The sequence below is a fragment of the Rhipicephalus microplus genome, chromosome X (assembly GCF_043290135.1).
Source record: "Rhipicephalus microplus isolate Deutch F79 chromosome X, USDA_Rmic, whole genome shotgun sequence".
Taxonomy (NCBI): Eukaryota; Metazoa; Arthropoda; class Arachnida; order Ixodida; family Ixodidae; genus Rhipicephalus; species Rhipicephalus microplus.
Genome location: NC_134710.1, coordinates 475,311,046 through 475,338,739, shown reverse-complemented (window position 1 = coordinate 475,338,739; position 27,694 = coordinate 475,311,046). Strand labels below are relative to the sequence as shown.

The 27,694-nt window shown below is 44.4% G+C and overlaps 2 long non-coding RNA genes across 2 annotated transcripts in view; one reads left to right on the top strand and one right to left on the bottom strand.

Moving 5' to 3' along the window:
• LOC142776700 (uncharacterized) overlaps nt 1–27,694 on the top strand; it is a 39,595-nt gene that overhangs the window by 5,116 nt on the left and 6,785 nt on the right. Inside the window, exon 2 of the long non-coding RNA XR_012887728.1 lies at nt 13,854–14,147. This is a non-coding gene — a long non-coding RNA (uncharacterized LOC142776700). The remainder of the gene's footprint in view (nt 1–13,853; nt 14,148–27,694) is intronic.
• LOC142776697 (uncharacterized) lies at nt 1,152–6,229 on the bottom strand. Its single transcript, XR_012887724.1, has 2 exons — nt 6,000–6,229; nt 1,152–5,911 (listed from the first exon to the last, which is right to left on the bottom strand). It is a non-coding gene; the product is annotated as an uncharacterized LOC142776697 (long non-coding RNA).

Here is a 27,694-nt window from a genome sequence, read left to right as displayed (position 1 = left end):
GGAGTTCACAAACCGCACTTGTGTCTTCAAGTGGCTTGTCCGCACGGTGTAAATTATTCTCCCACAGTCTTCTGAGTCTCTCATCCTTGGGGACGACGAACAGTGACGGTTTTGGAGCACCTTTCACGTGAACGTAGCCCGACTGGCATCCGGGCGCATAACAGTGGTTCTGGCGACGTGGTGCCATTCCGCACTAAGTGTCGATAACCGCGAGGTGTTCACTACCCAAGTAACCACAGATATCCGTTAGGAATACGTCGGGACGTCCGTCTCGGATATTCTGGACATCCATCAGATATCCGCGGACGTACAATGTACGTCCAATGGACATACTGTGAATGTACAAAGGTAACAAATTTGTACGTTCGCTCGTCATCCGTCTTGGACAGCCGACACGGACATTAAAAGGACCATCAGGGGATATATTATACATATACACAGGTACATATATGTTCATAATAGATATGTATATTGATTTCTTATTCATTGTGCATAAATAATCTACCCCCTAATGGTCCTTTAAATGTCCATGCGGCCTGTCCGAGGCTGATGTTGAGTGAGCACAAATACCTAGCTATATATATATATATATATATATATATATATATATATATATATATATATATATATATATATATGTGTGTGTGTGTGTGTGTGTGTGTGTGTGTGTGTGTGTGTGTGTGTGTGTGTGTGTGTGTGTGTGTGTGTGTGTGTGTGTGTGTGTGTGTGTGTGTGTGTGTGTGTGTGTGGTAATATCGAGGGTCCTTGAGGTTTTGTGCACTCTCGCAATTGATGCTTGAACATCTTTCACAAGAACCCTTTTGCTGCAGATTAAATATCAAAGCGCTAAAATTATTTCTGGTGCAATGCTAAATTAAAACAAGATTCATGGACACAAATAAGGTGACGACTAGGGATCCGGAGTGCCAATTACCAGCTGTGTATTGATGGTATAAGCTAGAAAAAACAATCATGCACAGCGACGTGAAAGAGTACAGCGAACTTTCGTGCCACTGTGCATGCTTAGAAGCTTATTTGTTTTCAAGCTTTTACCATCGATAAAACAGAATAACATATGTTTGGCAAACTTAGGCATCAACTTGCCCAGGAACAAGTGCTAAAGCGTAAGAAGATTGGGCTCACACAAGGTCTCAGATGCAATAAAATGTTTATTATCATTAGGTCAAATCATGTACTCTAGTAATAATGAATAAATAAATTAAGCAAACACTAATTAAATCAAGTACGATGTTCAAGTTGAAGTGTGAACACAATGATGAGAATAGAAGCACAGCTCCACACAATTCTAGCAGTGAAGGTAATACAATGAAAGAAGTTAACTGTGATTATTTCATTTTGTAATATCAAAATTAAAACTTACAGGGTCATAAAGACACAAGCTTTGGTACAAACAAAAAATGTCAAGAACATTTAGCAAGAAATAAAAAAGGTTTAAGTTAAAAACTGACAAAATCCAGTATGATGCAAAACACCATTCCAATACAATACTGCAGAACAGGCGACAAATATGACTGTTGCAAAAATACAAAAACAAACATGAAATGGGAAATGCCAAAAAAATGTATAAGACAAATTCACATCATGGAAAGCACAGGGCTCAATTCCATCACATGCTGAAAATGGATGACACAGTTTTATTGTTTATTAAGTACAATAAACATTAATCATACATAAAACTGTCATTCGCCCAGAAGCATTTTAGAGCTCTACATAGAACAATGCAATGGGACAATTAAGATACCCTTATGACATGGATATCTCTTCAACACTATGAACAGTCCTCACATAGACATCAGTTTTAATTCAAGCACAATCAATACACCTCTTTATCTTTGGAGAATGTGAATGTTTATTGCACAATAGTGGCTGTTTCGTTTCACTGCTAGCACAATATGGTGACCAAATAACTGTCATATTAAAGGGGTAGTGCCACCATTTTTTTTTGAAGGACAGTTTACTCTGCCCTACAAATCTCCTGTGTATAGAGATAGCTCGGAGCAAGTGTGAAGTACAGCAAATGCCGAGATAGATTATTTTGGAATTAAAGCCAGAAGGGTGTCTTGAAGGGCCAGTTGATACACGATTTGCATGAGCGCATGACTCAAACTATGTACCTAAGAGACGACAAAAATTTATTGTCTTTCCTGTGCTGAGCAAAGCACCAGGAAATACCCAGCACAAGACAAAAAATTTCCGCCATCCCTTACGCACGCGGTGCGAGCCATGCACTCAAGATCGTTAGCAAAGCAGGCGTAAGGCTTTCTCGGCAGCCTATGCGAAAAAGTAAAGTTACCCCAAAGAGCATGCGTGCATAAAGAAGCACAGGACACAGTACGAGGAATGCATTAACAATGTATTACAACATTCCGTTGTCATGTGGCTACACCTATGCTGGACAGACCAGTCAATGTTTGAACAATCACCTGAATGAGCACCCGTTCAATCTCAAGACTTCAACAAGCAGCACCTTAGCAGCCCATTGTTCCTCGTGCAGCTGCACCCAGCTCTTCCATAATTGAAAGATGCTTTCACGATATCGTAACAAGATCGAGTGCGAAATCAACGAAGCCTTCCATATTAGGAAGAAAGGACACGTGTGTCAGTGAGCCTCCACTTGCCCTCCTCGAAAAAGAGAACATGTTTCTGAGCTGTTAACTTTGGACATTTTGACTCGTGAGAGATTCATCTTGCTTTTCATCTTTATGAGCAAGTGTTGTAGTCCTATTTGTTTTTGCAGCTCTATATTTTCCCGTGTAATAAACACACACACAGTTGTTCCTCAGTTCCATTGTTCCTCAGTGTTGTGCGGTCATTCTTTCTTCGTCCCAATTTAGTGCCATTTTTCCCTCAGTACTAGTAAAGCCAATTTTCCCAAGGTGCACCTCGCGACATCGACACTAGCTTGACGTCAGGCTACAGTACTAATTCTGGCGACATCATACAGGATACTCGCCTGGCCATGGGAACATCACAATTTCTTGCTCCAGCATGTGAAGAGCTCATATCGCGACTTGAGAGTACAGTAGGAACCAAGACTAGTTTTTAATAACATGTTGTAATTACTTTTTTAGGGAGCACTTACACTTATTTTCTAGGATAAGCAGGGCTTGGCTTAACATTTAACGCAACGGTGGTATAGTGTCTAAGGTACTCAGCTGCTGACCCGCAGGTCGCGGGATCAAATCCCGGCTGTGGCTGCTGCATTTCCGATGGAAGCGGAAATGTACGCCCGTGTGCTCAGATTTGGGGGCACGTTAATGAATCCCAGGTGGTCGAAATTTCCGGAGCCCTCCACTACGGCGTCTCTCATAATCATATGGTGGTTTCGGGATGTTAAAGCCCACATATCATTTAACGCAAGAAAACAACAAATTAAAACTTTCATGTAACAACCACTTAAAGGGGAACTCCTGCGTTTTTTCAATATTAACTGATTTCAATAAAACTTTAAACATGTGTTTTCATTGGTACCGTGATAATATGTGCCAAATTATGCACCCTACGTCATTCAGTTTCTTGGAAAACAACTTTTAAAATTAGTAACCGATTCTGCAATCACACTAGTAAACGCAGGCCACCCTGTGCATGTGACGTAAGGGCCTACTCTTTTTGGAAAACCCTGCATTCCCCGGCAGACAGATGCAACGTGCGCTTTCTTCTACGAGGTGACAACGCTAGCACAGTTCAGTTTTGTCAGCTGTATACAACGTGTTCGTCATCGTTGATGTCGGTCTTACAATATTGAGCAACAAGAAAATCGATTCGGGGCATGTCAGATGCTTCACGCGCCGGCGAGTCGAAATCAAAAAGCGATGCTTCTGCGCTGAGATAGTAGCTGCAATCATTGCTGAACTTGTCACCAGTAAGTTCAGACGCTCTGGCACAGCTTGCTTCTGCGTCGATATCGCCAACTTGCTTTTCGCGCATCAGAAGAGGAATGTGAGCTATGTGTGCACCCTAGCAAGCCGTGGCGGGGTGTAGCCGATCTCGTGACGTCATCAGCGACGAATTCTCGAGACGTCATCTGATACCCACCATGAATGACAGAGCGGCTTCCCGTTTTGGTCTTTGTTTTGACTTGTCGCTTATTGCTTAATTAAAATTACTGACGAGTACCTGGGCAAAATTAACCACCTTAGCCTTTGCAGGATTGTCAATACTATTTGAAAACAACATTATCTCAGTATGGTCGAAAATGCACCGGAGTTCCCCTTTAAGAAAACAAAGCATCTCTTCATAGCAAAGCGGTGTGTCAAAAACTGTTGAAGGGTAATCTATCCTAAATGCAATCAATTCTTCTTTTAGTGCCCTCAAGACAGATGAAGCAGTGGAATAGTAACAAATTTTACGTGCCAGGGTAACCTAGCAACCTTGCGTACATTTATTAATGGCCAACATTTAACACCAGATAGCTGTGAAACCACAAAAACATCAATGGTGCCAGAAATAAATGGCTTCTCATACAAGTTTTCTTTTACTTTGAATTCACGGCCAATGATGCAGGGCACCTTTCGTTACATATGGTGCTAACAACACATTAAGGTGAGAGAATTGTCTGCGCTTTGCAGGCCCAAGGCGTTATGTCTAAAGGACTACTTAGCCAAGCATTATGCAGCTTTTTCGCAATCCCCAAACACAACAGGTGCATATAGTCCAGTGGTGCAGAGGTCACACAGTATATGGGCAGTGATGTTAATACTGATGCGCCCCGGTGATGGTCAGAGTCAATCTGACGCCTGAAAGAATCATTCGTACGCAAAGTGGATGACGTAGTAGGGAAGCTGAGTTGACTGTTTCTGTATGTACCCTCAGCTGTGCACTTAGGACACCCAGAATAACCTGTATGTCCTTTAATCTGAAACACAAATGATCGTGCTGGGGCATCCAAAACAAAACACTTCAAAGAAACATCAATCAGGTGCCCATGAAAAATCATTCCTTGGGAAAGAAGCTGTTGCAGGTCACTGACAAGTTTGTTGAGAAACTCTTTGGCTGAAGCAGGCTTTCCTGGGCCTGCGAAAATTCCAACTACAAAGGGTGGTATTCTTCGATCTTCACGAATCATGCACTGTATGGGCCACAACTGCATGGTGGAGCTTTTGGAAATTGGCAGCCCGTCAATGTTAAAGGCAAGAGAAACATGACTGCCTTCAAAACGTGCTTTTGACAAAGCATTCTCGAGGCTTTTCTGTAGCCCAAAGTGGCAGTAATGTCCCGGTACCATTGAACTGACAACAGGTGCACGCTGTGCATCTCTAGGCGTGGCGAGAAGAGTATGAGCGTCGCTAGGCAGAGATGAAGAATCGAAAGTACTGACCTTGAGAATTTTTAGAAGAGCGGACAAAGCTGTATGAGTAACATTTTTTTTTGATGACCCAACTGCGCAGTGACACAACAAAATCTTTGTGCTTTGACAATGCATCAGTGGAAGATGAACAAACAGGTACCTCCGGGACTCCGCTTACAGGAGAAGGCACATCGCTGAGTTGCATTGGCGAGCCTTCGAGTTCAGTGTGCGATGCTCCCGTGGACGAACAGGGTGAACATTTTGTAGGCGATGTGTCCGTTGAGTCACTTTCGGTGACGCAAGGCGAACTGCCCTCAGGGGGCGCCGAGCTGCAGCAATCCGCCTGAGTAGCTGCTGATGTAGCCGCAGTGTTTTCGTCAGCCCCAGGCACGCAAATGCTCGCACACTCACTGGCACAGCCTGTGTTACTACATGCGCGTAGTGTACCACACGCACTACTGCATTGTTCGAAGTTCCCGATTCCTTCAGACGTTGACGGCTGGCTGCCGGCTTGAAATCCGAAATCCCGAAATATTACCTTTGTTTGCAATGACGCTTTCTTGCGCGTGTAAGACTTTTCCTTCGCTTTAGGCATGCTGGCACCTGCGACGGAAACACATTGTAGTACTCATACGAAGTTTTGAAGTCTTTGACTGTATTCTTAATAAATAAATAAATGTAGCTGTCTTACCTCCGTAGCTGGGGAAGAAAATACAATCGTATCTGCACTGGCACTACAAGCACGCCGCCATTATCCACAGGACTAACAGAACAAATCCAGTGGCTTGGCTTGACTGGGCGATGGCTCGCCAAACGAAACTTTTTTTTTCTCCACTGTTTGGATAGATGGCAAGGTTCCATTTGGCGTTGCATAAGTCTGTTGCCAGACTTTGGGGCGGTTGTTGCCAGACTGTCGCTAAATTTGGCAGAAAATTTTTCTTCTGTAGTTGTGGCTTCTTTGTAAGAGTTTGGTGCTATCCGCGGAAGCGTAGCGTCCCCCGTCGTAGCGCGCGGTCGACGCGACACGATCAGCTGAGAGAGAAAAAAAAAAGAAAAGTAAGGGGGAAGGGGGGCAGCGCATCCCCTCCTGCGACTCTAATCAGTTTCCCCGTAATCCCTAATACTGAGACGCGATATCTTAATCGCACAGCTGCGCACACAGCAAGAGAACGCGCCTCGACTTCTGTAATGGGAGGTTTATTCCGTTAATTAAAACGGCCTCTTAATTGCGCAGCAGCGCCGCGCTCGACTTCTGCTAGGCTCGGTTCCTTCCGTTGAATAAAACGGAATTGAAACGGCCTCTTAATTGCACGGCAGCACCGCGCTCGACTTCTGCTAGGCTTGGTTCCTTCCGTTAATTAAAACGGAATTGAAACGGCCTCTTAATTGCACATCAGCACCGCGCTCGACTTCTGCTAGGCTCCGTAGCGAAGAAGTGCACCGCGGATAGCACCAAACTCTTGCGGAGAAGCCACAACTACAGAAAAAAAATTTTCTGCCATATTTAGCAGCCGTCTGGCAACAACCACCCTTCCAGTCTGGCAACCACTTATGCAACGCCAAATAGAACCTTGCCGGATAGATCACCGTCAATATAAACAACGTCGTTAAAGTAGCTTTATAATATTTCACAATTAGGCGGTGTATTACAACCGTTTTTGATGATCATTATTATCAAATAACCTGAATTGGAAACGCCATTTTTGTGACTTGTTTCAGTTTTTGAGAGAGACATTTGCGACGCGGCAGCAGTGTCATCGCTAGCACCGTGTGTATCACCTTCCTCCGTGGTGTACCGCATGTAACTATTACATTTGTCGGGTTGTCAGGTTGCGCTCGCTCCGTGGCATTTATTTACCTAAAGTATTCTTACACGTGATTTGTAATAAACGTTCAGCAGTGAAAAGTTAGTCTATTCAGTGATAGAGTGAGTGTATGGTTTCATTGTATATCTTTTGCTATAGTGGTCAACGGGATAAAAAAATTTAATTGATTTCATGGAACAATTATTTTAAAAACTGTTGGTCACTTTCCGCTGACAAAAACTAGTAAGATAAGTGCACGATATACTACAAGCAATGCACAGTATACAACATAAGTTATACGAGCACATATATTTTTAACCCTGACAAAAAGTGCACATGCCTTAAAAAACCCTGAACTAGATGCTATATTTTTTTTTTACGTTTCAAAATAAGATTGATATGTGGGGTTAACGTCCCAAAACCACCATATGATTATGAGAGACGCCTACGTAGTGGTGGGTTCCGGAAATTTCTACCACCTGGGGTTCTTTAACGTGACCCAAATCTGAGCACACGGGCCGACATTTCTGCCTCCATCGGAAATGCAGTCGCCGCCACCGGGATTTGATCCCGCGACCTTTACGTTTCAAATAACCGTCGCATTCAGTTCACAATGCCGTGAAAATTAAAAAAACAATACCTCATCCTTGAAGGGCTTTCTGGTTTCCCCAGCGTGTGTGTTGGCCTGGGCATCGGCATGCGAGTCAGCTCATGCCATCCACGGAAACTGTCTGCTCACAGATACACACATACGCCACTACTACGGCCGCTATACAAGGAGATATGAGCTCTAGATCTGAAAGCAGATCACTTGTGGATCACCATACGCAATTAAAGCCCCACTATTATCACAAGATTTAGAAAATTTCTGATGACTGCGAGCATAGAATATGCTCATGCACTGCAGTACTCCAAAACTAATTTCCATTCTCATGTGTTCTTTGGGGCCCTTTGATGGATAGCCAGTGGACATTCGCAACTGGCTGTCCGACTGAAATCCTGTTCGGATATCCACCAGAAAGCCACCTAGTACATCCCGTCAATGGACCTTCCTTGTACGTCCAGCGAATGTCCGTGCTAGGTCCGCTCTGGATATCCGAATTTTTCGACCTTTGGATTCATAGCGGACAGCCGACGGATATCCGTGGTTACTTGGGTACCAATCTACATTATTCACAACTATAAGAACTGAAAAATGGAACGTATTGACAAAGCACTGCTCGGCCGTAAACCTGCAGCGACGACGACACACAGCCAACACAGAAGCGGAGTGAAAAGGTGAACTCCCATGATCACTCCCATGATGATGATGATGATCTCTGTGGTCTTCCCCTTTTTACCGGGGGGGGCACCTTTTAGTGTCCGGACCGGAACGAGAAAAAAAAAAGGCAAGAAAAATCACACCAGGTCCATGAACATCACAATTGTTCACTGTCTCTTTGACCACCACTGTAGAAGCCTTGCTTTGGTTATTGCTGTCGCTGCCAGGGGGTGCACGTTGGTATCGCGGCTGTCGCCTCCAGGTGCGCCGCAGTCTTTCACAAAGCCGAGTGCCTCCGGTAGTGTGGCGCCATCTGTCTGACGGGGACACAGGCATTCGCAGTGAAGCACCAGGTGTTCAATGTTCTCCTCGTCTTTCCCGCATGTCCGGCACTGCACAGTGCCGTCGGCCAACGACGGGTCGAAGTGACGGCGATACACCAGAGTACGGAGCGCTCCAGCACGCGCCTCAAACAGAAGCGCATTGCCGACATTATTGTCGTATAATCGTTCGGCGGAGATGGTGATCTTGTGAGCTCTGTATAGGGCCAGGCTGGGTTTCTTCTCCATAGCCGCCTGCCACATCGACGTCTCAGCTTCCTGCACTCTATTCCGTACTCCTACTGCCCATTTCCTCTCAATGTCCTCCTGGACAGGGTCAGTAAAAAGGGAGTACTTGCGGCACAGATTGTGGAGACGCCTGCGCCATGGTGTGTTCATGCCCTTGATAGCTGTGTATCTAAATACACGACGGTTCCACCGCTGGTCGTTCATGAGGCGAAGACGTCCTTCGTAGGCCGCCTTGCTCCTTGCCTCGCGTGCCTCATAACTTGACCATCCGAGGTCGCCTTGTATAGCTTCGACAGCCACACGTCCATGACACGCCAGCGCCAGTCACCCGACCTCACGTTGACCTCTTTTCAACCACTGGCGTGTTGCTGCAGACAAGCAGATGACGGCGTTGGCGAATGTCAGCACTGGCACATGTACTGCCTTCCACAGTTCGCGCACCAGTACAAACCGGTTGCACCCCCACAGACTCCGCCGTCTCAGCACGTTGGCGGCCCTCACAGAAGCCTGTTGAACGTGCTCCTCTTGCTTGTCATAGATATCTGCGGAGGTGCAAAGGTTGACACCGAGATACCGGCACTGGTTTGATACCGGAATGCTTCCTCCGTCGGGAAGCTGCACATCAATGGTCTCCACGCCTGAAAACTGCAATATGGCCGATTTTTTGGCATTGAAGTGAAGGCCCAGACTCTTCAGGTGGTCGGCCGCCAGTGTTACCAACCTCTGAAGGTCACTGCTGCGCTCAGCCAGTAATACTAGATCATCCGCGAACACCAAGCCGGGCAGCATCCATGTCTGCGCCACCCCACCAATCATGAGGCGGAACGCGAAGCCAACTCCCGATTCCACGAGTGCCTGCTCGAGTCCCGCCACATATAGCATGTATAGCAGCGCAGACAAAGGGCAGCCCTGCCTGAGTCCTCTTGTCACTCTCACAGGCTGTGTTCTGGTGCCTCTGAAGCATGCTACCACCGAGCTATCTGCATAGAGCCGCCGGAGAAAGTCTGTCCACACGCTCGGCATTTGTCGTTGGTCTAACTGGTGGAAAAACTCGTGTGGCACACTATCATAAGCCTTGGCGACATCCAGAAAGCATCCAAGCAGACCTCTGGTTTCTCTCCGTGCCACCTCGATGGTCTGGGTGAGCATGAAAAGGTTGTCTTCCAAGCGTCGGTTCCGTGGGAAGCCATTCTGGAGTTCCGACAGTATGCCCCTCTTCTCCGCCCAGCCGCTCATCCACACCTTCAAGACTTGAGCGAAGAGTCTGTATAGGACGCTCGGCACCGTGATTGGTATATAGTCGCCCAGCAGTCCAGCGTCGCCTCCTCTCTTGCACACGAGGCTTACTTTGCCGCATTGCCAGTCAGGTGGGATTGGGCCGCTCTTGAGGATGGTATTGAAAATTCCCGCGAGGTGTTCTCGAGCAGACTTCCACAAGCATTTCACAAGGCCCGCCGGTATGCCATCCAGTCCGGTAGCAGTGCTTGCACTGATACGCGGGAGTGCACGCTCAAGAGCGATCCTCGTTATCTGCCTATGGTCCTCTCCGCTTGGCTGGTGAGGCTCATCCGGGTCGCCGTTTACTGCTGAGGTCGATTCGTCATGTGTGGGATTGAAGAGCTCTTGCATGTGGGTCGTGAGGTGCGCTGCGAGGTCGGTGATTTCGCAGCGCACCTCACGACCCACATGCGCTCAAGTCAAGATCTTTGATTGGGGCGTGGCCACCACACTGCACCTGTGACACCAAGAAACCATGGATGGATGGATGGATATGGCTGTACCCTTTAGATCGGGCGGTGGCTAGCGCCACCAAGCCGCAATACGTAATGAACCCAAAACTATATTTATTTTTTTTCCTCAAAAAGTGAGTTTGAGGATTCGTACTTTGCAGTGAAGAGTTTAATTTTCACTCGTGCCTTGACTTTAGCCACCAATCAGCTAACCTCCTTCTAGTTAAGTCTACTTGCTTAAAGTCTATTTTGCCCTCCCGGTCCCTAAACCCCCGTGCTTTGAAAAACTCTGCGCCATCATCCTAAACTATAGGGTGAAGCCCTTTACAGAACATTATCAAGTGTTCGGCAGTTTCTTCTTCCTCTCCACACGCACTGCATACTGTGTCTACCCCTTCGTATTTGGCCCGATATGTCTTGGTTCGCAGTACTCCCGTCCTTGCCTCAAATGGTAGAGAACTACCCCGAGTATTATAATAGATCCTTTCCTTGGCAATTTCCTGCTTAAAAAATCGACAGATCTCTAGTGCGGACTTCTTAATCATGCCCATTTTCCACATGTCAGTCTCCGTTTCCTTCACTTTCTTCTTAACCGATAGTTCTTTTTGGTTTGGCCACCTGCTGTTTTGCAAGTATTTACCAGTCAACTTCCTGGTTCGCTTCCTCCATTTTGTATGGAAATTCTTCATGTACAAGTAGCTGAAAACCTTCCTAGCCCAACGCTCCTCCTTCATTTCTCTCAATCGCTTCTCAAATTTTATCTTGCTGCTAGCTTCCCTGCCCTAAAATGATGCCCACCCCATATCACCTTGTACTCCCTGATTTGGTGTATTCCCGTAAGCTCCTAAAGCAAGCCTACCTATTCCACGTTGCTTAATTTCTAATATTGCTTGAACTTCTGATCTCATGCACAAGACCGCATTGCCGAACGTCAGCCCAGGAACCATGACCCCTTTCTATATTCCTCTCACAACATCATACCCATTGTAATTCCACAGTGCCCTATTTTCATCTGTGCTGCATTCCTGTTACATTTAGTCGTCATGTATATTTCGTGTTCCCTCAGGTACTCGGTCCCATTGCTTATCCATACGCCCAGATATTTGTATTTATCTGTTATCTCAAGCGTGACCTCCTTTATCCTAAGCTCACTACCTTCGTTGTCATTGAAAATCATGACTGCTGATTTTTCCTTACTGAATCTAAAATCTAACCTATCTCCCTCATTACCGCAGATGTCCATCAATCTCTGCAAATCTTCCTTGTTGTTGGCCATTAGCACTATATCATCTGCGTACATTAACGCTGGTAGTGCCTGATCAATAAGTTTTCCTTGTTTGACTAAAGAGAGGTTGAAGCCCAGCCCACTTCCTTCTAATTTCAACAGGCCCAGATGGCATTCCAATTAGGCTGATAAAGACATTAGGTCCGAAGTCTAAGCAGGCTTTGAGAGAGGCAGTGAGCGAAATAATTCTAATTCTTCTAATTTTGCTTCTAATCCTTGTAGGTACATCATGAATAAAAAGGGTGACAGGGAGCACCCCTGCCTAAGCCCCCGTTTTACCTCTGCAGGCTTGGATACCGGTTTTTCCCACTTTATAACTACCTTGTTACCTTTATAGATACCCTTTAAAAGATTAGTGACTACATGTTCCACGCCTAGTGTGTCCAGTATTCCCCACAATTCCTCTTGAACCACGCTATCGTACGCTCCCTTGATGTCCAAGAATGCTAGCCACAGGGGCCTGTGTTCCTTTTCTGCTATTTCGATGCACTGCGTCAGTGAGAACAGATTGTCTTCCAACCTCCTGTGTTTCCGAAACCCATTCTGCAGTTCCCCCAGCACCCCCTCATCTTCTATCCATGCCTGCACTCTTTCCTTTATAATCTGCATCGCCAGCCTGTAGACCACTGATGCCACTGTTATAGGACGGTATATTTGTTTATGTCAGCTTTGTCCCCCTTTCCTTTTTAGATCATGCCCATCCTGCTAAGTTTCCATCCATCAGGGACTTCACCATCGGTTATTATTTCGCTCACTGCCTCTCTCAAAGCCTGCTTAGACTTCGGACCTAATGTCTTTATCAGCCTAATTGGAATGCCATCTGGACCTGTTGATGTACTACTAGGAACCCTTTTCTCAGCCCTTTCCCACTCTCGTTGTGAAAATGGAGCCATTGCACCTCTTGATTCGTCCTTGTCTATAGTGGTGCATAAAGTACTTCTTTGTTGAAATTTTTCTGACACCCTTGTTCTTATATATTCAATAGCTTCGTCCCCTTCTAGCCTGGCACCTTGGGCTGTAGTTATAGAACTCTACTCTAGGCTCGTCTCATTTCTTAGGGAGTTTAGATGGTTCCAAAATTTCGCCGCTGCCTTTCTATCTTTTTTATGTACTTCTGCCAGCCACTGAGCTCCCTTTCTTCTAATCTTTTCATTGATCAGAAGGGATGCAACCCTTCTACAGCTTAGAAAGGTTTCCCATTTTCTTGCAACATCATCTGTCGGTTCACCCCGCTGCTTAGCATGTCTGTGTTCCCTAGACGCTTCCTGACGTTTTGATATGGCTCTCTTAACTTCCTCATCCCACCAACTTTTGTGTTTGTGTCTTCTTTTCCGGGGTGACTTGTTACGCTTCTTAGCAAGCTCTAGCTCAAAGAGTCTAATTAGATTCGTTTATGTCCACATTGTCTTATTATCCTCCGTGATTACTTTCTCAATTTGTTTAGTGGCTATTTCAATTTGCCTTTCTGAATAAAAATTTTCCTGTAGTTGCTCATCTTGTCTCCTTCCCACTTTCACTGCTGATACGTTTGTGATCACTACCCAGACTTCTGGAGCCACCTTCATCTATGTGCATTCCCCAGAGCTTATCATACATCCTATGTGACATCAGTGCATAATCTATCGTCCACTGCAGCCTTCCTACCTCCCATGTTATTTGCCCTTCACACTTCTCGGTACTGTTGCAAATGATCAAATCAAGCCTTTTACACATATCCATGATCATTTTGCCGTTCGAGTCGGTATACCCATCTATATCTTCTATGTGCGCATTCATGTCTCCTAGTATAATTATCTCGCACTCTCTTCCTAACTCATGAATGTCCTTTGATATGCCACTGGCCGGGGCATGCCACCGCATCGAACGCGATCATGAAAATGCCCTTCCTAATGCAGGTTGTTCTACTCGGGTTCATCTAGACTACATCCTGCGTTTTCCGGCTGCCCGAAAGTCCACCCGGATTACCTCCTGCCTACCTCACCAACAAGCCGCCACTTCTGTTCACCGACGAGAATGATGAATGTCAAGCCGAACCGGATCCGCCACCTTCAGTCGCCGACCACTTCATCGCCTGGCAACCTCGGACATCTACTAGCGCCGCATCCCTACAAAAGCCGCCTTCGCCCGGAGGCCAGTTGGGGCATGCCACCGCATCGAACGCGATCATGAAAATGCCCTTCCTAATGCAGGTCAGTTACTTGCAACACGCTAATTCCTTTCGATCAAGTGATTCCTTTTTACTTGCGGTGTCGTGCCCCCCTGACATCCTTGATTGCTGGCGTAGGTGGCGTAGATTATTGTGTCAATCATTGTGTTCTTTCGCCGTGAATGCCCATTTAGTTTGCCTTCTGCTCATGCTCGTGGGAGACATTGAATCTAACCCTGGTCCTTCCCCCACACTTGAAAGTATTGCTGAAGCCATCGCTCGCGTTGAAAAATCGCAAGACACAGTGCTCTCTGAATTGGCCCTTATCCGAGCAACACAATCAAACATGGAAGGCTTGGTCGATCGCCTCTCCTCCCGTGTTGACGCTCTTGAGCAAATTAACGCAGCCCGTGCCACTGATCCCACTACCGAGAATGGTAATACCCTATCTAACCTTTCTTCCAGCATTAAAACGCTAGCCGAAAAATGCGATGACTCAGAGAATCGCCTCCGCCGGTGCAACCTGCTATTTTTTGAAATACCCGACGTCATTAACGAAACATGGGCCGAATCAGAATCGCGTATAATCTCGTTTTGCACCGAAAAACTTGAAGTTCCAATTACTTCCATAGATATTGAAAGAGCACACAGACTAGGCCGCTTTCAAGCCTATAAAAACCGCCCGATTATAGTCACCCTGTCCAGATTTAAGGATAAGGCTAGAATACTTTCCGCTGGCCCGAAACTGAAGGACTCGTTATTCTCTGTACGTGGGGATTATTCAGCGCGTGTAAAATTGGCAAGGAAGAAGCTTTTCTTGTATGCGCAGGAAAGCAAATTTTTGTCCTTCAAAATCCATTTCGACAAGCTTATCGTTGACAAAAAAGCCTTTCGTTTATGATGCTGAATCGAACAGAGTTATAGAACTGAAAGCATAGCGTTCACTGTGTGCTTCCAGGGTTCCGTCCTCCCCTCCTTTCGAGTCCATCCCAACTAGAATCGCTCCTCCAGTTTATCAAACTACATCTATCCTGCTTACGAATATCCGTAGCTATATGCCCAAAAAGGAAGCTGTGCAAACTCTCTTTGAGGACACCAGCACCGACATCGCAATCCCAACTGAGTCATGGCTAACCCCTGATATTCACGACAATGAATTACGTCACAGCAACACCCATTTCACGTCTTACAGACTTGATAGGAACAGACGCAGAGGGGGTGGTATTTTAGTTTTCGTGAAAGACAGCCTACCCTCCCAAACTGGGACAATCAGTACGAATTTTGAAATTCTTTGCGTTGAAATAATCCTTCCCACGTGCAAAAACATTCTTATAGCCTGTTACCGCGCACCCGACTGCGACCACTCTTTCACAGATGACCTTCAAAATGTTCTTTTTGATCTGACATCCCGGTTTCCTCACGCAAACTTCTTGCTATGCGGGGACTTTAATTACCATGATATTGACTGGGACAACTTGTGTGCTAGTTCACGACAATTCAGAGATTTCCTCGAACTGTGTCTCCTTTTTAACTTATCGCAATCAGTCACAATGCCAACTCGTGGCACAACCACTCTTGATCTTGTTCTTGTCTCCAACCCAGATTTAATTCAGTCAGTGTCATGCATTCCCGGTCTGAGTGACCATAATGTTGTATTGTTTTCATTGTCCATTGCCTTACCTTCGCGAAGACTTTCGAAAAAATTAATACGCGACTTTAACAACGCCAACTTCTCGACGATTAACTCTGAACTTAATAAATTTTTGGTCTCCTTCACCCTGTCTGCTTCTACCCGAACAGTTGACCAAAACTGGTTATTGTTCAAGCGGAAATTATTAACCCTTATCGATAACCACGTCCCCCTTATTCGTGTTCCAGGCGATGCTCAGCGACTCTGGTATTCTAATCTCCTAAAGAAACTATCTCAAAAGAAAAAACGTCTTTTTCGCGCTGCTAAAAACTTTGAGTCAATATCAAAATGGAACAGATATTTCGCATGCCTTCGTGAATACACTCACTTGCTGAAGCGCTCCAAAAAGAATTTTTTTCATAATGACTTGCTTAACATTGCCCGAACTAATCCAAAGAAGTTTTGGAAACTTCTCAACCCTAAAAATAACACGTACAATATATCTTTAACCAACTCCGATGGTTCTCACGTTCCTCTCCCACAGCGGGCGGACGTTATGAATACTTACTTCACTTCAGTCTTCACTTCTGAACCACTCCATAGTATTCCAGTCATGCCGAGATCTAATTTTTCACAAATGCCGCCCATTGACATTACCTCCGAAGGCATCAGCAGTCTGATAAAGAAATTAAAAATATCCAGCTCCCCCGGACCTGACAATATTCCTGCCAAAGTTTTAAAGGCTACTATATAATAGCATTTCTAGTAAATTTTTGGAGATAATTTTTAAACAGTCCATTTCTGAAGGTTTCATCCCAGATGATTGGAAACTTGGGAAGGTTGTACCAGTTTTCAAGTCTGGCAAGCGAACTGACCCATCTAACTATCGCCCCATTTCACTAACGTGCATCGCTTGCAAACTTATGGAACATATAATATATTCACATGTTGCTCGTCACCTCGATGATCACTCTTTCTTTTTTCATAAGCAGCATGGTTTTCGTTCAGGGCTCTCATGCGAAACTCAACTTTTTGAATTTACGACTGATCTTCATCTGAACCTTGATTCGTCATTTCAGACTGATGTTACTTTTGTCGACTTTTCAAAGGCCTTCGATCTCGTCCCTCACCAACGACTAATCAACAAACTTTCTTCACTTTCCCTCGATCCCCTGACCTTATCATGGATTAAGTGCTTCCTAACCCACCGGTCGCAATTCACTGTTATCGGTGGTGCCCATTCTGATACTACTCCAGTAATCTCTGGCGTCCCTCAGGGCTCGGTTCTCGGCCCGCTCCTCTTTTTAATCTACGCAAATGACCTTCCTTCCGGCATTTCATCAACGGTTCGGCTTTTTGCTGACGATTGCGTCATCTATCGTCGCATATCAACTCCCGAATATCAGCTAATACTACAGCAAGATTTACACATCATTGATAACTGGTGCGCTCAGTGGATGATGAGGCCGAATACTTCCAAATGTAAGTTCATGCCTGTCTCACGAAAACACACTAACGTCATCCATCCGTATTCATTAAACTCAACAGTGTTATCCCAAGTGGATTCTTACCGATACCTGGGCATTGTAATTACAAGCAGACTAACCTGGACCGAGCATATTAGCAAACTAGCTGCCGATGCCTCAAAAACTCTTGGCTATCTTAGGAGATCATTGTCATTATCACCTGCAAGCCTTCGCAAATTGGCCTTTGAAACTTTTGTTCGTACTAAAATGGAATACGCATCTGCAATTTGGAGCCCTCATCCGATATACCTAATTAACATTCTTGAATCCGTCCAAAATCGTGCCGCCAGATTCATCTCCGCAAATTACGACAAACGAGCAAGCATCAGTCAAATCAAATCATCCCTCGGTCTCCCTGTTTTGTCAGCTCGACGCAAAATTTCACGTCTCTGTCTTTTTCACAAACTTTACTACAGCTTTCCTCACCTACATGGTTCACTTTTACTTCCGCCTGTCCGAACATCTCGTCGCCTATTTAATTCCCTGAGTATCCAACGTCTGTTTGGTTCTACTAACGCTTTTAATAAATCATATCTTCCTACGGCTATTGATGAGTGGAACGGTTTGACGGATGCTATTGTCAGCGAACAAGTTGCTGTTAAATTTAGAGATTTATTACTAGCTACCCTTGACTCTTAATTGCTGCTTGTCTTTCTTTGTTGTTTGTTTTCTGCCGCCTGTATATTTTGGACCGCGAATTGACTGTTGAATATTTCGTTTGACATGATCTGTTTTCTTTTTGTTTTTTGTTGCCACCTATATGTTTTAGTAATTCAAAAACTGTAACCATGAACTGCATTTTCATTGAAATTTGTACTTGGATTGTTCCCCCCCCCCTTATGTAATGCCCCGAAAGAGGCCCTTAAGGGTAAAATAAAGGATGAAATGATGAATGATGATATACACTCTACCATTGCCTGGTTTTCCTCTCTGGCCTTTCCTCCCGTCCACAAGTACACGAAACCAAGGAGTATCATTTGACCTGCCACTTTCCCTTTTAGCCATAAATGTTTCTTGCACTCCTGCTTGACCCTTTGCCAGTCTGTACTTTTATGAATGAATGCCCCAATACCACCCCCCTTTCTGCTGCCTTCTGTTCTATTACAATATTCCCACGCGTAGTCCGGATTGTTCGGAGGTTGTTCCATGTCCCTGAGATGTGTTTCTACAAAACCGTATACCATCGGCCTCTCTTCCCTTAGCTGTTCTTCTATCTCTTCCCACTTCAGCCTGTTCCTACCACCCTGCATGTTAATATACCCTATGTCTGAATGGGCTCGGCGCTCGTGGCTACGTCTATTTATGCCCAGGACTCTACCTATCTTAGACATTGGTGCCACTTTGGAATCGTATCTGTCCATAACACCTGTCGAAAAGTCTCCCTGGTTGTTTTCCTCGTTGCTAGCTATCCTGCACCCCGAAGGGCTCGCTTGCCCCCCCAAAAAGCTACTGCGCGTCCTGCAAGTCGCCAACCCACCTCATGACCTAGCCGCCCATCGAAGTGAATTCTGTCTCGTTGAAAACCACCCCACCTATGCACCTCTCTGTTTATTTCAACCACCTCAAACCCTTTCTCTCGACTCACCCGCCATATCTCTTGGTTTGCGTTGACAACCGCTCTTTGCAGGTTGCTATCACGCACCGGTACCTCCGGTGTCGTGCATATTACTACCTGTACCTTAGGAGAAGAGGCGCGCATGTCATCGACGCCTTTCGCCAGTGTGGCTGCTAGTCCTGCTGTATCTTCATTTAAGACATCATTTAAACCACCTGAAATTATCACGAGGTTTTGTCTATCAGCTGTAGTTTTGAGTTTTGCGCTCGCTTGCCTCATGACTGCTTCCAGCTTGCGTCCTGGGAACGCCCCTACTGCAACCTTCTTGTCATCTCTTACCCTCTCTTTGATGGCTTCTGTGCATCGATTTAAATTCAAGTCCCCGGCGATTATCACATGCTGTGACTTTATCACATGCTGTGACTATCACATGCTGGCGATTATCACATGCTGTGACTTTTCAGCTGGAGCGTCCTGCACCTGGGGGCTACTTGCCCCTGTGACGCCAGCTGCTTTGTCCCCTCCCAGCCCCACCACTACCTCGCTGAAGCTGGGCCTTGGGATAGTTGAACCGGCTAAACCTGTTTTTTCCAAACTTGCTTGCTCTTCCTTCTCCACCGTTCTGGTTGCCGGTTCTCTACTGTTCTCTACGTAGGCCGCTTCTTTGTTCAGCTTCGCTAGTGCTGATATATCTATCTTCAGATATTCAGACAGAAATATTCTAACAGCGCATTAGCCTGCCCTGTGTACCGGCTGTAAGTTTCAAAAAAAAACTTTTTTTTTGTTTTTAGTGAGTTAAATACTTTTGAATTGGCGTTTTACTAATCCCAGTCCTCGCATGTGTTTACATAAAGGGGGTTAGTTTATACTTTAAGCAATGCATCCTAGCATTAGGTGCAAGCTGAGCGGACGCGAGAAACATTTAGACAGCATATCTAGCTCTCTAAGTACTTATTCCAATTATTTCCGTGCAAGTATTAGTTTTAGTCAATGAGAAATCCGAATACATTTAGAGTGCGCCACGTGGACCTCTCGTGACACTGTGAAAGGATACCGACGTGTCAAGCACCTCATTAATTACACCCGAAGATTTATAAATTCATAGAGCACAACGATCAATCAAGGAATCCACGAAAATAAAAAAGGTATGCTTCGCGACGGATAAGTTGCAATAATAAACCAACACATGATTACTGGGTAATTAAACATGGTCACTCATATACTATTGAGTTATTTCATAACTGCGGCTTCTCTGCCATGCAACACTTTTTTTTTTATTTTCATGGATTCTTTGCTTTTGTCGCACAGGTTGGTATCACTTCCCAGTAAGCGGAGAGTTGCGCGTGGTTTAAATACACCCGGGCAGGGTTCGTATTTTTATGACTAAAGCTAGGATAATGTGGCGCTAGAAACGCCGAAAATCAAAAGGACGAACTATTGAAATGCCGAAATTTAGAACACCAAAAAATCAAAAAGCCGATTATACAAGACACTGAAAGTATAAAATGTCAAAAAATCAAAACACCGAACCATCCAAGAGCCGAAATATCAAAATGTCTGCGTCACCTAGCTACACTGGAAGATGAAGTATCTAGCTAAATTAGAGGTTACGCCAGCCCACTCTTTCGCCCTCATTTCCAGTTGTCCTTTTACATTTATCTCAAGCCTTCATACAAATAGCAAACTATATACTTTTTCACCTCCAATCGCACATCATAGTGATTCCTTGCTTATCGCAAACAGCTTGTGTGCAATTCGTTGTCGAAAACTTTAAACGTCATTGTCCGGGTCGCCCAGAGCAGCATCAAGCGATTTTGCGTAACCCTTGATTCTTCCTCTGTAAACGGTGGGGTTGTCACTCCCTTGACGATGTCGTCGAGTCTGGCTTGCTTCCTCTTCATGGTAGCAATAAGCCGAAAGTGCATGGCTGTCGTAGATCACTTTCTTCGAGATTGCCTTGCGAGTACCTTCTACAGGAAGGTCGGTAGCCACTCTGGAGTTGCAGTTTCCTCACTTTTCGCACCTTCAATAGTGCCTATAATACACCTTCTTGTCAAACACATAAACATAACCACAACTGCAACGAAGTATTGGTTTTCCTTTTTGGGAACACATCCCGCCACATCTTCGTCCAGTTCCCTTCAAATCTGGGGTATTCACGTGCATGGTTCAAGGAATTTTCGGCGATATGTCTTTCGAGCACTTTTATTTTCCAGCATTCGTTGTTTTGGGTGTTTCAATTTTATGGCATTTAAATTTTTCAGCTTTCTGACATTCGACCTTTTAATAAATCGGCGTCTTGATTTTCGGCATTTTGATAGAGACCCAAGCTTATACTCTCTAATAAATCACTCCAATCAGCCCTCATGTCCACGCAGCGTGTACTTCATGCTAAGATCCATTGTTACAAGGCATGGACACGTGCAAGCACACAGATAACTTAGATAAGCCGAAGATAACTAGTGCTTAATTTTCTCACCTAAAGCAAAACGTAAACAAAAGCTTTCAGTCAGTACGCAATGAAAATCACTACTAAATGAACTGTTCAGTATATTTTTACTTGGACCACGTCAATGTTACTTATGAGCAAAGAAAAGATTTTTTAGCAAATTTTGTCGCCAGTTGTATTCACTATTTTGCATTACGTACGTTTAAAATTATTTTTCGCCTACAGGAAAACTACTCGACAATTCTTTAATACAATCTATTTCTTTTCACTATTATCTGTCTATGGAAAAAATCTCCAATATGGGCCATATTTCTCTTCCTTAAGGCAGCAAGAAACACCCATGTAAGGGTTCGTGAAAATTATTTCAAGTTAAAAGGACACCCCTGGGCAATTGGACAAACTTTTCTCCATTTTAATATAGGAGTGAGTTAGTAAAAATTTTGTTGAGAATGTGGAACAGATTTTTTGGCAATACACTTTACGAGTCAAGCTTCAAGCTTCGCGAAAACAGTTCGCATGCGTCTTACGGTACTGAAAAATGTATGTCAAGAAACATTTCACGGGAAAACCCCTTGCTCTATAAATAGATGATCCTCCGTTTTTTAAAGCTAATCTCTAATGGTCGAGCACCAAGGTTTGGAGAGATGGCGTGGAATAGCCTAGTGATAACACTTGCCACATAAAGTTCAGCTTTCAGCACCAGGCACAAACAATTTTGCTTAACATGAAAACCGAATTCGCCATTCAAACGAGCAAGGTTATAATAAATTTTGCAAACAACATTCACACTACACTCTGCAAAAACGGAAACATCCCACGTACGGCATAGGTTGGCAAAATAAATGGAACTCACTCAGACTAACTCAATAACCATGTATAAAAATACTTTGCTCTGGACCCACTCGGACTGAGACTATCGAAATTTCACTCTAAATAAACTCACTCGGACTCAGACTCACCGATGTTTTTGTCAGCCGGATCCACTAATACTTTTCTCAAATATACCCACTCATACTCAGACTCATCAAAACGTTCCTCCAGCGGACTCACTCGGACTTAAACTCACCAAAATAAAACAAAAATATAACTCTGGCAGACTCATACTCACCAAAATTTCCCTGAAAAGGACTCGCTCGGACTCATAGACTCTCCAAATGTTTCTAAAACAGACGCACTCAGACCAAAAATGAGCGATATTTGACTTGTTCCGGCTCGTACAATAAACATCGAAAAAGCACCATTCAAAAACACATGTGAAAAAATTGCAATTGCAGAGCAACCTAGAAAAAAATATACATGATAGCTTTCAACATGCAAAAACAAGTTATTTCCCGTGCCTCTAAATATTATATAAAGAGAAACTTAACATTACAGGCAATTTCCGCAACAGGCACATGCGCGCTGATAAAACTAAATACAATGAGTACGACATGAATTGGCTGCTGTAAATACCTGTGCTATTTAGAAATTTGGTGATACTATGCTGGTCAATACATTCGTCCACGCTTGTAATTTGGTCATTGTGCGGAATTCTGTACTATAAAATTTTTGTCAGCAGAAAATCTGAGAACCATGACTTGACAGGGTTGCATTCTGTAATAGGTTTGTTACCTGTCCCAAGTTTTGAATCAGGTAAGGTACATTCATGGTTCATCATTCATCAAGTCTTCCTGCAAAACACTGCAAGAAAAACTATCTTCATTGTATGCACTGGTGTTAGTGCACGTGTACGCGTTATCCTACATAAGCTTAGTCTTGCGACAATAACACGTCAGTTGCAATACAGCACCTGTGTTTGCGTCTTTTTAGACGGGCATGATTGTGTTGTATTGTGTGCTGCTTTCTCAAAAAGAAAATAATGACTAGAATATTAGCTACCTGCTGAGACGAAAAAACAAGATGCAACATTTTTTTCCGTCAGTACTCCTCTTTCTACCCCCCCCCCCTCCCCGCGCACACACGCACACCAGAGCTATAAGCGTCCAAGAAGGAATAGGGGCTGTTTATGGTTGTGCACTTGTCATTCTTTCTCTAAATGTTTCAGTGTGAGGGGGTTTGTCGGAGCTGCGAGGATATCACGTACGACTGGAATCAAAGGTGAACGTTCGACATAAGTCTGCCTGTTTTGGATAGAAACTGAAGGAATGAGAACTCCAACTAAAATAAATTTAGGAAAAAAAACCCGATGTTTCGAAGCTGGTTTGGCTTCTTCCTCAGGGGTGAGAGATTGGCTTCAAAACGTCGGTTTTTTTTAATATATTTTAGCTGGAGTTTTCTCATTACTTCAATGTACGACTAGAAGTGGGGATGGTGGTAAAGGAAAGGGTTGCCGTAGTGGCTTTCGCAATACTTCATTAGGCAAAATATCATCTCTTTTTGTTCTTGCTGTGGAATCTCCTTGCCTTCTCATGACTCTCGGATAAGCTTTGTTTTGTGCTCGGCAGCTCAGGGTGAGGTGAGTTTCCGCGAACTATACCTGCCTTACAAACCAGTCAAGGCAAGCAAGCTTCCCCTGAATGGATGACTCTGTGATTGAAGAAAAGGAAAGAGACACTATCTTTCCTTGCGAAAGCACTGCTCAGCGCGTTGAAGGGAGGAGGGGGGGGAGGAGAAAAGAGTTTAGAAGTAGGTAGGAGGAGAAGATTTGGAAGAACGTGACGGCCATGGCTGCTAGAGCAGAAAGAAAATGCTAAAGAAAGATGCTATACTCCGAAACTGCAGCAAACTAAAGGGAACTTCTATTAGCGTGAGCAATGATTATTCGAAGGAGACGGTCGCGGTGCGGAAAAAGTTGTGGGACAGCGCAGCTGCGGACAGGGGCAGCGGAAAGAAGGTATCGCTAGTTTATGACAAATTGAAGGTAGGCGAAAGCTTATTTACTTGGGACTACAACCGAGATGAACGCCAACCATGTCGTAAGGAGCGATATGCTAAAGGATCGCCAGCAGTAACGCGCAACTCTGACAGCGTTGGCGGCGCCCCGGTGGGAGGGGCTGTGGCTGCACCGTCACATGCGTAGCTAGTGCTTCTCCTGTTCAATGCTCGTAGTCTTGTTAATAAGGTAACTGAACTCGAACATTTATTGCTGTCGAGATCTCCCTCTGTGGTGATCGTAACAGAGACTTGGCTAAACAACGATATTCCGAATGATGTGGTTGTTCCTCCTGGGTACGAGTGTTTCGCTGGGACAGAAATTCCCGTGGTGGGGGCGTTGCAATTGTCATAAAAAAATGTATCTCAGCAGTTCCAATTAATTGCAATTTATCGGAATCTGTATGGTGTAAATTTACGTACGCGAACACCAATTACCTTATCGGAGCCGTATACAGACCACCTGCCACTTCGCCCGAGTTCCTGGAAGACCTTCAGACGTTTTTGAACTCAAATGTAAACAAGGCAACAAAATTAGTCCTGGCCGGAGACTTTAACCTACCAAATATAAACTGGATTTCTTTATCGGCCGGTAATAAGGATGCTACTAGCAGCGAAAAGTTATTTGAAATAATGATCAGCCATAACCTAACCCAAATTGTTCAACAGGCCACTAGAGTAACATCGGGTTCTCAGTCACTGCTAGACCTGGTATTCCTTTCGGGCACTATGGAGTACTTCAGTGTTACGGTCAAAGACGGCATATCTGACCACAAACTGATTTCGGTTGATATTCTATGTGGTACAAAACCTGGAATACGACCCTTCGTTCGGGTGCCTGTTAGTGACTACGGCCGGGCAGATGACACGTCAATATTAGACTTTTTGGAAACTGCTTTTGATGATTTCAAGCAAGCCTCTGATAGCGAGCCAGTTGATTGTTTGTGGCAGAAATTGAAATCAATAATTAACAGCTGTATAGAAAGGTTTGTTCCCATTCGATTGAAAAAAACAAGGAAGACTAACCAGTGGATCCCTAGAGATGTTATCCACACTAAACGCAAAATAAAGAGATTACGCAAAAGACAAGGCCACTCTGAGCAGATTTCCCAACTACGAGCAGCGTTAAAAATCCAAATCTCCAAGTCCAAAAAAAAGTTATTCAATGAAACGCTTTCTGGGTTCTTGCGCACTTCGCCTAGAAAATTTTGGCTATACTTGAGCGATCGGAAAGAAGCGATTGAACATATCGCGGTTGGCTCTGATGTTGTAACCCAGAAACAAGATATAGCTTATGGTTTCAATCGCTTTTTCCAATCTGTATTTACAAAGATGGCATTCACGGATGAAGATAAGGAAATGGCCGATACTTGCACATGCGCCATGGATCCAGTTTCATTTGATCAAGCGGGCGTGTTTCAGCAGCTACTTAATTTGAACGAAAAGAAGGCTAATGGACCGGATGGAATACCAACTGTGTTTTTGAGGCGGTATGCGGAGTGGATGTCGTTTTACTTAGTCATTATCTTCGAAAAATCACTCTTGACACATTCGCTTCCAAAAGACTGGCTGAGCGCCATTGTGAAACCGGTATTTAAAAGTGGCGACAGGGTGCTTTTTACCAACTACAGGCCAGTGTCTCTGACGTGTGTTTGCTGTAAGGTTTTTGAACACGCCATTGCCAAACAGATGGCTATTTTCTTGGAGACAAATGGGCTGATATGTAGGCAACAGCACGGGTTTAGGCAAGGGCTTTCCACGTTATCCCAACTGATTGAAACTCTCCACGATTTTGCCGCTGCCGTAGATAACAGAGAACAAGTCGACGTGATATGCATAAACTTTGCAAAAGCCTTCGATAAGGTCTCCCACCATAAATTGCTCTTCAAGCTCAAACGAACAGGCGTAAATGAAAATATCCTGAAGTGGATTGAAGCATACTTAACGAACCGCAAGCAGTTGGTACGAATTGATGGGTTTGAGTCTGAATCACTTGATGTTTATTCCGGTGTGCCCCAAGGCTCCGTGTTGGGCCCATTGCTGTTCTTGGTGTATATAAATGATGTTGTTGACATTGTTAACCCTCCTGTAAAAATTAAATTGTTTGCTGATGATTGTTTAATCTATGCCCCAGTGACGTGTGCGAATGACCAAATTGTAATTAATGATTGTCTTGATGATTTTCAAACATGGTGCGATAAATGGGAGATGAAAATAAATTATTCTAAGACAACATATACGCATATAACTACCAAGAAACACGTTTTACCATTTACGTACAGCATTGGACCTAATTATTTACTGCAGGTGTGTGCATTTAAATATTTGGGAGTGCATATTACGAATGATTTGAAATGGCGTGCACATGTCGAGAATGTATGCTGTGCCTCTTACAGAAAACTGCGTTTCTTGCGTGCTAAATTACCGAATGCTACGAAAGACGTCAAGCTGCTTGCATATAAAACATTTGTGCGCCCTGTTTTAGAATATGCTTGTGCTGCCTGGAGCCCCCACCAAAAGGATTTAATAGATAAACTGGAACGAATTCAGAGACTTTCCGCGCGATTTATATGTTCGAAGTATAAAAGGACTGATTCGGTTACCGAGATGTTAAAACTAAGTGGTTTGGAATCTCTAGAAATTAGACGACAAAAGCAGCGCCTAAAAGTATTTTTTCACATATTGCATGGTCAAATAAAAATAGATAAAACAATTTACGTACCCCCCCCCCCCCCCGCATAAGCTCAGCAGCCGGATCAATCATGACGCGGCAGTTCGCCCCTTCGGTTCTCGCACGGACGTCTTTCGCAAATCTTTTTTCCCTGATGTTATAGAAGCGTGGAACAAATTGCCGCGACATATTGTTGAAAATTCTGACGTTAAAAAATTTGAATGTGCTCTTGATGTTTACTTTGCCGAGCAATGAATATGCTATTGTGTTATTGTTCAAAGTTGCTGAAATTATCAATGTCTGTATTTACTTTCCATATCCTATGCTTCCCTCCCTGTAATGACCCTCAAGTGAAGGTTGACAGTATAAATAAATAAATAAAAAAAATAAAAAAACAGGGGCCGTTGGCAGGACAGTCCGAATCGCATGACTTGGAAATGTGGAGCTGCAACCACATACGCACATGCCTACGAAAAAAAATGTTCTAGATCACCTTTCTTGGGCAAGAATACAGAAAACTAGCCAAACGAGAAAACTAAAATAAATAAAGAAATAACCGATAATCCAACCACCAATTGTCACCACAGCTGGGGAAGGAAGGAAAAATGTAATCCGTGACCTCGGCACCAGCGGCTACACAGTGGCATTTATTCGCAGAACACTGTGTATAAGAAAAGACGCGGGAAACATGACACCAATGGCGCCGCAACGACGGCGCGTGTCGACCCAACTTGAGCTCTGGGAACAGCGAATGGAGCGCAATGGCAGAACACTGCGAGACCACTCGCAACATGTTCGCGCCATGCATACCAGTCCCGACGGCATGGTGTACAGCCTGTTGGGTTGTATTGTAGTCTTTCTGAATTCCTTGAAGTGCACAAAGAGCGC